Raw genomic sequence first — 8,185 nt, 5'->3', positions numbered from 1 at the left:
TAGAAGGGCCTTGTTCTGTGAGTAAATGCAACGTGTGTCAATGCAGAGACTTCTAGTAGGGCTCTGTGGTGTCAAGCTGTTCCCCTGGGAGACAGGGGTATGGCAGGGTCCATCACACTGCCCCATGTCTTGGCTGCTTCACCTCCTCCTTCCCAGCAGCACTCCAGCCGCCAGCCACTCTCCCTCTGCTCAAGTACAGTCGATCCCAGTGAGCCTGCCCTGCCCTGTGCAGGGCCTGACCCTCCATATCTTTTGGAGTTTCCTGCATTTTGGCATGTCTCTCCACTGTGTGACCAGCCCTTAGGCAGGCACCACAGCTCTGGCTTGGGAGGTGTGCAGGAAGGAGGCTGGTGGCTGGGAGAAAAGGAGCTAGCGATGGTGGGGTGGATCCTACCTCCTGCCTGGCTGCAAACTGGCAGCAACAGCACCGCGGGGTGGGGTAGGAGGGGAGGATGAGTGATAAGGGCTGTGTAACGTGCTGCTGTGTGAGTGAAACTTGATAGAGTGGCAGGCCCTTCAGAGCAGAAACCTTCCCTTTCCTATCTGCCTTCAGTGAGTAGTCCCATCCTGTTCCCCTCCCCACATACACGTGTCTCATGGGAAGAGTTTTCTACATGCCTTGCACATCTGGTTTTGAGTGAAATGCTTGGACACAGACCATACCTTTCCAGCCTGGAGACAGGTTATCAGCATCTTAAGGTTTAGATCAAGGCCAAAATTTTGAATGGGAGAAACACCTGAAAATACGGCTGTGTGAAAGTAGTCAAACAGCAGCAAAATATCACCCCCTGACTGAGCCAGCACGGCCCATACCTTGCAAGGACCTGAGCAGCGAGGAGAGTGTGCATAAGTGAACAACAAGAGGAATGAGAAAAGGAATGGAGGATAGAGCAGGGAGGAGAGCAACAAAATAATTCTCCTGCAACTTGACATGTCAAGTGGCTCAATGCCCACAGTTGCCAGGAGAAAGGAAGAGGCCCACACAGCCTTGGCACCCATGTGGAGCTTGCTGCCACCTGCTTGGCTTGGCTTCTTTACAGGTGCAGGGACAGGAGGTGGTGAGCCAAGGTTCTGGGTGACCTTCTTCTCTGCAGCTGGCCCAGGGGTGTCAACATGGGAGTCTTATTTGGTGGTTGCTTTGAAGTGAACTGGTTCCCATGCCCTCTGTCACCCCAGGCCAAGAACTGCTTCCTAGAGGATCCTGCCAGTGAATTTATTAATGAGGTCTCTTCTCTCTCCTGCCTCCTTGGAGCCTCCCTTCTTCATCAGGGAAGAGAAGAAAGAATGCCTGCCTGTCTTAGAGGGAGAAGCCAAGGCAGTCTGTAGCTTATAGCTGCCCTCCCATGGCCCCCAGTTTCCTGAGGACCTTGTTTTCTGCAGGGTGGTGGGAGTACTAGTTTGGACATGTCCCTGCCCTGAAAGGAAGCTCTGAAGAGTTTAGCCTACCATCACCTGGCAGGCTACATCCATACAGCTTGGATCCCAGGAAGCTCTTTCCCCTACAACTTGTTGACTTCTGCAGTAGCAGAACAGCTAGAAGCAGAAGAGCATTTGGATATGGGAGATAGGGAGCAGAGCTGATACTAGCTGGGAGGAGGAGAAAGTAGCTTTGCTGGTTTTACATCGAATGGAGGGGGAAACCTTGATGCTTCAGGTGCCTCAGGAGGTGGCCGGTGAGGCCTTAATTAAGTACAGCATCCAGTGTGCTGCATCATGGATGCATGGTGCAAAGAGAGGGAGGGGTTTTTTGTATCACTGCCATTTGCTTGGGCAGAGGGATAGCAGAATTGCCCACTATTTACTTTTATTCATTCCTCAGCTCCAGAGAAATGTTGTGGGCTTATACTTTCACTGGATATAGTGGCATGACAACAAATATGTCAGAGCATGGCAATCTCCTCCCCACCTCTTCCCAAGTGACACACAACCCACAGCAAGAGATCTCTGGGCCCCCCACTAAAACTGTGCAAGCAGTTCTGAACCTTCATAGCCTTCCCACAAAGCTCCAACCCATGTGACTGCCCAAGATGCCATATCTGATATTCAGGGCAGTGATGTTTGGCCAATGGAAGCCTCAGGAGGAGGACCCTCCTCTCCTCCCTCTCACCAGCATGGTTGAGGGACAGCTATTGTCATGCACCTTTTCACACATGGTGACATGTGAAAAGCATTGGCTGTTAACTGCCTTCAGTTTACAATGTACCCCCATGACCTGATAATGGCTTCCAGAGTATTTTTATGTGCAACACCATTGCCACACCATCAGACCTAATCCACTTTTTTTGTGGGATGGTGGGAGGGCTGTATGGCAGAGGTTCCATGCAGAAGCTGTTTGTAAGACATGCAGTTAACCAGGTGCTGGGACCTTAGTCCCTCACACGAGGCAGGCCCTGGGTCTGTGCTCTCTGCATTTGCTAACTGCTACCATAGTTCTCCAGGGAACAGGTTTTTTTAAGTCCTAACAGTCTTTGCAGCAGTATATGGGATGTATATGACCTCTATAGCTCTGAGACCAATGCCACAAGGCTCACACACCTCCCAGCTTGCCGTCCTCCCCTCCATGCATCTATAGAAAGGTGGTATATTTTTTTTTCAAGTTGAACACTGAAGTGCTAATACCAGGAATTACTGAGGTAGACTGGTTGGGAGCAGACCAGAGGTGGTGCTGGTTATGCCTTCACAAAAGTATTCTGCAGGGTTGAGACATGGGGACCTGGCATGATGCCAGAGAGCACGTTCTCCCTCTCACTCATCCTCATGGCAATCCCACACCTCAAAGATGGTCTAGGATTAGATCCCACCTGGTTATTTGTTCAAGACTTTCATAACAGGGGCACATCTCCTGTGCTACCTTCAATGAGCAGTTGTTGTCATGGGTCTGTCAAAATCACAGCTGCTCTCTTCCAGGCTTTAATTTTCATTTCCTTTGTTAAATTGAACTTCATGCAGTCAAAAAATTAAGCTTAAAATTGAGAACAATCTTTTTGATTGCTCCAGTCCATAGAGAGTGGCACTTTCAGGGGACAGTTGTCATCTAAGGCAGTTATTTTAGTAGGGGAGAGACTGCTTTCTGCTCTCTGGTGACTTCAGAGGAAACATGGATGACGAGGTCAGACCAGACATCTAAGTTTCAGTCTGATGAATTAGGGTGATGAATCTTACCATTACTTCTTCTTGTTTAAATTTAGGCAGGACCAGCTTTTATATATAATTTCTACTTACTTTTACAAAATAAACCACCCTTTTATATAGTGAGTATGATATAAATGTTAGTTTAAGCAACAGAAAGATAGATTCAGTCTAAAAAGGTAAGAATCAGTCCACAGAATCGATGGCATTAAAGTATTGCCAATGTTTTGTTACAAACACATCTGAATTCCAAAGCATATCTGATAGCAAAATATAAAAGCAAAAACCAAGTGAAAATAGTGCTCTCTGCTTCTCCCCCCCCCTTTATTTATAGATAGATAGAGAGATATCAACCATTTAAATCTGGGTCTACCCTTTTGGTCTGCATGATTTTATGCCAGGAGTGTTTAGCTCTGCCTTGGATTACTGGTGACTTTCTGATCATATAGCAGTGCCTGTGCTTCTGTGTGAACAAGCATAAGGTAAAGCAGAGACTAGTGAGAACCTGGGCTTCCTGAGCCCTGAGCAGTGCAGGAGAGCAGGCAGTTTGCATCCCACTGCTGCCCCTCTCTCTTGGCTGACCACTGCCTGGGCTGCAGGGCTTGACCGGCATCCACAGAACCGTCATTCCTGAATGAGGCAAATGAGGGGGTTTTGCTTCCTTACTATTTTCTTGAGCAGGAGGTTGCAAAAGTGACCCCAAATTTATTTCTCCTAGCTTTCTGCTCAACACCATTTTTTTAATCCGTTCTTAAAATATGATGTGGTCATCTTAGAAATGTCATTGATTCTTGGCCTCAGTAGTTTGAATACATCCACATCTGAATTTGAAGCTAGCTAGAAAACCTACTGAGTAATGCTGTCTTCCTGAAAAATGCATCTTTCATTTCAGCCAATTTGCTGAATCAATGCAGTCAATGTTATAACACGTCTGTTGGTTTCAGTCCCAAAGCTCTGTGAGCTGTAGACCTGTAATTCCTTACTCCATAAAAATAAGGGTTGCATGATTACTCTGGTCACACTTAGGGGCTCTAACATCCTGTATCTCCTCCTAACCTTTGCTTTCTTCACCTTTGCAAGTGGGATATTTGAATGAAAGATGAAAGCCAGGGATTACAAGGAATACTAAGTAAAACTGAGTAAAGGATCTTTTAGAGACCCACTGGGAGCATGGTAGAAAACAAAAAATGTAGAGCTGCTTTGGTGGCATCTCCATTCTGCTGGGTAAGATCCCACTTCCATCCTGCTGCTTGCTGCAAACATCTCCCATCAGCAGCTTCTGAAGCTCACTGAAAGGAAAGGAACTTACCCGTGGGGACACATGCCCCATGTGTCTTTTGAAAAGATCCTGTGCTCCTGAAAGTGCAATGATGAACCACTTCCAACAAGCCTGCATCGCTGACAGTGACAGGTCATGGTGATCCAAAACCAAGGGGCAAGGGAGAAAATGCTGGAAAATGCATCACCTTTCACCTCAGTTCAGGAAACCCATCCATTGTGATTTGTCTGACACTTCCTGCACATCACAGACTATCACAGACCAGTCTGGCAGAGCACGTGCTTGGTGCTTGGTGGCTTCATATAGCTTCAGGGCATTTGTTTTTACTGTGACTCAAACCTTTCCAGATCCAGTCATCGCTTCTTCAGTGAAAGTGATCTCACTTGTAAGACTTTGATGTAGGGAGCTGAGGCACAGGAAACCCAACTACAAAAATAAGAGCTGTCTCTTGGAGTGCTTGGCAGGTACCTAGCAGCTAGGTGTGTTTGTGGTTCACAGTAACACCATGAGCTACTGCAAAGCTTTGGAGGGAAAGGTAGTGCCTTTATCGGCTCATAGTGGCTAACACAAGACATGCAAGGAAGGAACAAACAGCCTCAGAAGCTCATCTCTCTGTGGCATCAAACAGTCAGATTGGGTATCAGACAGGTTTGGTTAACTGATAAGCCATGGGGTACTGTGCCAGATCTCTGAATCTTTAAACCCGTGCCTGTTCCTCACAATAATCCCTCTAAGAGCTGATGCTGATGTTTACCAATTTACAGCATAAGAAACACAAAGTATTAGAGAGGTTACCAGTCACACTGCTGGCTTTGTGCTTTGCTCCCAGGTGAACTGTAACACCAGGTGCATACAAAAATATCTTGTAATTGTTGCTTCTCATGGCTTCCCCATATAATAAGCATCTTAGGATTCTAAGTGATCCTAGTGGCAAGGAGACATTGTATATCTGAATGTGTAAGAGAGGAATGTGAGACAATCTTGCTAGTCCCTTGGCACTGCTACAAGTTAAAATCTGGAGATATTTCTGTGTTTAAGCCATGATCTCAGATACAGGCAGCCTGCAGACTGACAGATAAGAGGTTAGTATCTTGTCCTGGCAGGCAATAGCTTTAAGATTTCACACCACTGCTTGTCCTCTTCAAAGAATGAGAGGCCACTAGTATTATTTACATCACTCAATACCACTCTGAGAAGGCAGTCCTTCAGTTAATACATAGACTGGGACAATAAGCGTGACATGAGGCTACTTCAACCAACATATAAACCAATACTAATTAAAGCCAAGTTACAGCACATTTCTTCCCTGGTAAGTTTTGGATTAAATGCTTTCAAAATTATAAGTGTCTTGCATTGCACATTTACATTTTTTCCACACAGTGCTTCAAGTACAGCCATAAGTACTTTCAAGTGCCACTGTAATTGGCACTGCTTTCTCTTGCACCAAGGGCTGAGCTATCCCCATACAATAGTTTCACTCAATGAGAAAGACACGACCCAGATTTCAGACAAAATGAAAAAGCTGAAAATTAGCAGTCTCGTTGCCATAGTTACTTGAAACCTCCTGTTTAAAAAACTGGGAAGAGGGGGAGAAGAAAAAGTAGGAAAAGAAGAGAGCATTATGGTAGAGGGTAGGCTATGTGATAAGAGAGGTGACGGGCTTGAAGGAGCTGGACCTCAGCGATGATACTCACAGCAGCTTATCCAGGAAGCTAGTGTTTCTGCCTTCTGGTTGCTATTGGATTGATTCTGGACATTGGTTATTTGTAAGTGGTTACCACAGTGACTAAATGCAATGCACTGGCAGCAAAAGCAGAAAGGGATTGGGTAGGAAGAAACAGACTTCTCCACAGTTTACTCAGTAAAGAAATTGCCTCACTTTAGAACACCACACTGCTTGCTTTTCCCCTTTGCAAAGATAGTGAAACTTGCAGTGATGTCTTATTCCATCCAAATAAACTTTTTAGCATCTGTACAAGATGACAGCAGAATAACTCCAGCTCTACATAAGCTGAACTGCAGGCATATTGCATCAGGTAATTCTTTCCCAAATGCAGTCAGGATCAAAGAATGCTACTCCAAAGAGAGCTGGTAGCTGTGTTTGTAAATCTTTCCTGTATTACCATTTATCTTGCTGAGTCTGTCATGTTAGCATGAAGAAACAGGCCATATTCATAAAGTGCTCTGTGCTCAGCCCAACAACGAATATATCACTCTAGTAGGGTTTTTTTAAAGCATTATTCTCCATCTCATCTTTTTTTTTTTTTGCCTTCACTTGCTGACAACTGACATATAAAGCAGTAACATGTCTGAATGTGTGTAATACAGGTTTATGTACACTGGAAACACAGTCAAATATGTATACATTTGATACCCTACAGAATAGTTGGGCTGTAGTACAGTTTGTGTGAGTATTCATTGTGAGAGCTCAGGGAAAGCATGGGAGTAGTTGGAAGACTGCTCTGTCCTAATCTGAAATTGCATTTTCTAAACACGTCTATGGCAAAACCTATCTTGGCCCCAAGAAGCACACTCTCCCTATCTTAGTACTTGCCTGCAGACTGTAAGCTGAGACTTTTTTTGGCCCTCATTCCTGTAGGTTCTCTCTGTTACTGTCCCTGTTCAGATGGCAGCAAGTGTGGTTTGTTTGGAGAACATAACCCACAATACTGTGGAAAACTAGGTTTTACTAAGAACGTGTTTTCTCCAAGACCTGGCAGGTTGTATGTGCAGTACCCTAGCTAAAGAGTTGTGTACTGGCTTTAGAGTAAGAGAAGCTCACTTCTTCCCACAGAAGCAAACTAAGAAAAGAATATACCATATATAGCTGAAACAATGATAGAGCACGAGACAGTGTGGGAGGTTGAAAAAATTCACTATAGGTAGCTGTTATTACCCTCATTAAAGAAGGTTTGCAAGTAACTTCTTTGTTTCTGACCCCACAATTAAGGTTATTGCTTTTTGGTCATTTGTTACTCTGCTACCACAAACAACCTCCACATTGGGATCATCAATCAACAAGCTTCCAGATCAAGGACACTTAACCTGGAAACAGCAGAGGAGGCTGTGAGCTAATTTAATGCCATAGTAAGTTATGGTCTAAGTTTCCCCTCAAAGAAGCCCATCAAGAGATCTTCAGCCCAAAGTGGGGAGAAAGGGAGAAAAACAGACAGAGCTTAGCTGGTACTGTCTCCAATTCCTATGAGTGTCACATTCTTTAGCAGCAGTCCAGTAGCATTTGCTCACAACGGTGAGAAATTCTATTTTGTCCAAAAGCATGAACGAAGACAGCAGCTGACACCACAGCAGCAGCCACTGCAGCAAGACAGGAAAGGCTGTGTGGCTCCCAGTCTTACTGTGGGGCAAGAGGAGCAGTACATCGAGGACAGGCTCATGGGATCAGAGCAGCACAGGTTTCTAGTGGTAGGACATATCCTATAGTTGAAACATTGTTAGGATGAAAACAAGCAGTGAAATTAAAACCAAACAGGTATTCCAGAATAGCAGCATGTAGAGACAAGCTCCATAATCTTATACATCAAATACTGAGCTCTAACTTTAGGTTATTATTACTCAGTGAAGCTGGCATAGCCCCATTATTTTATCCACCGCTACCCAAAGGGGTAAAACTAAATAAAGGAACCCTTTAGCTCCATTAAAGTATTCAGACTCAAGAATATAAAACTCTCCCAAGTCTCTTCAAAATGTTCTCTTCCTGCATTATCTCAGACAGCACCTTCCCAAAATGGCCATGTGCCCATGTGTCTCTGTATTTGG

This window comes from Colius striatus, chromosome 2 (genome assembly GCF_028858725.1).
Source record: "Colius striatus isolate bColStr4 chromosome 2, bColStr4.1.hap1, whole genome shotgun sequence".
Lineage (NCBI taxonomy): Eukaryota > Metazoa > Chordata > Aves > Coliiformes > Coliidae > Colius > Colius striatus.
The sequence above is the reverse complement of the archived record's forward strand: the minus strand, read 5'-3'. Positions refer to the sequence as shown.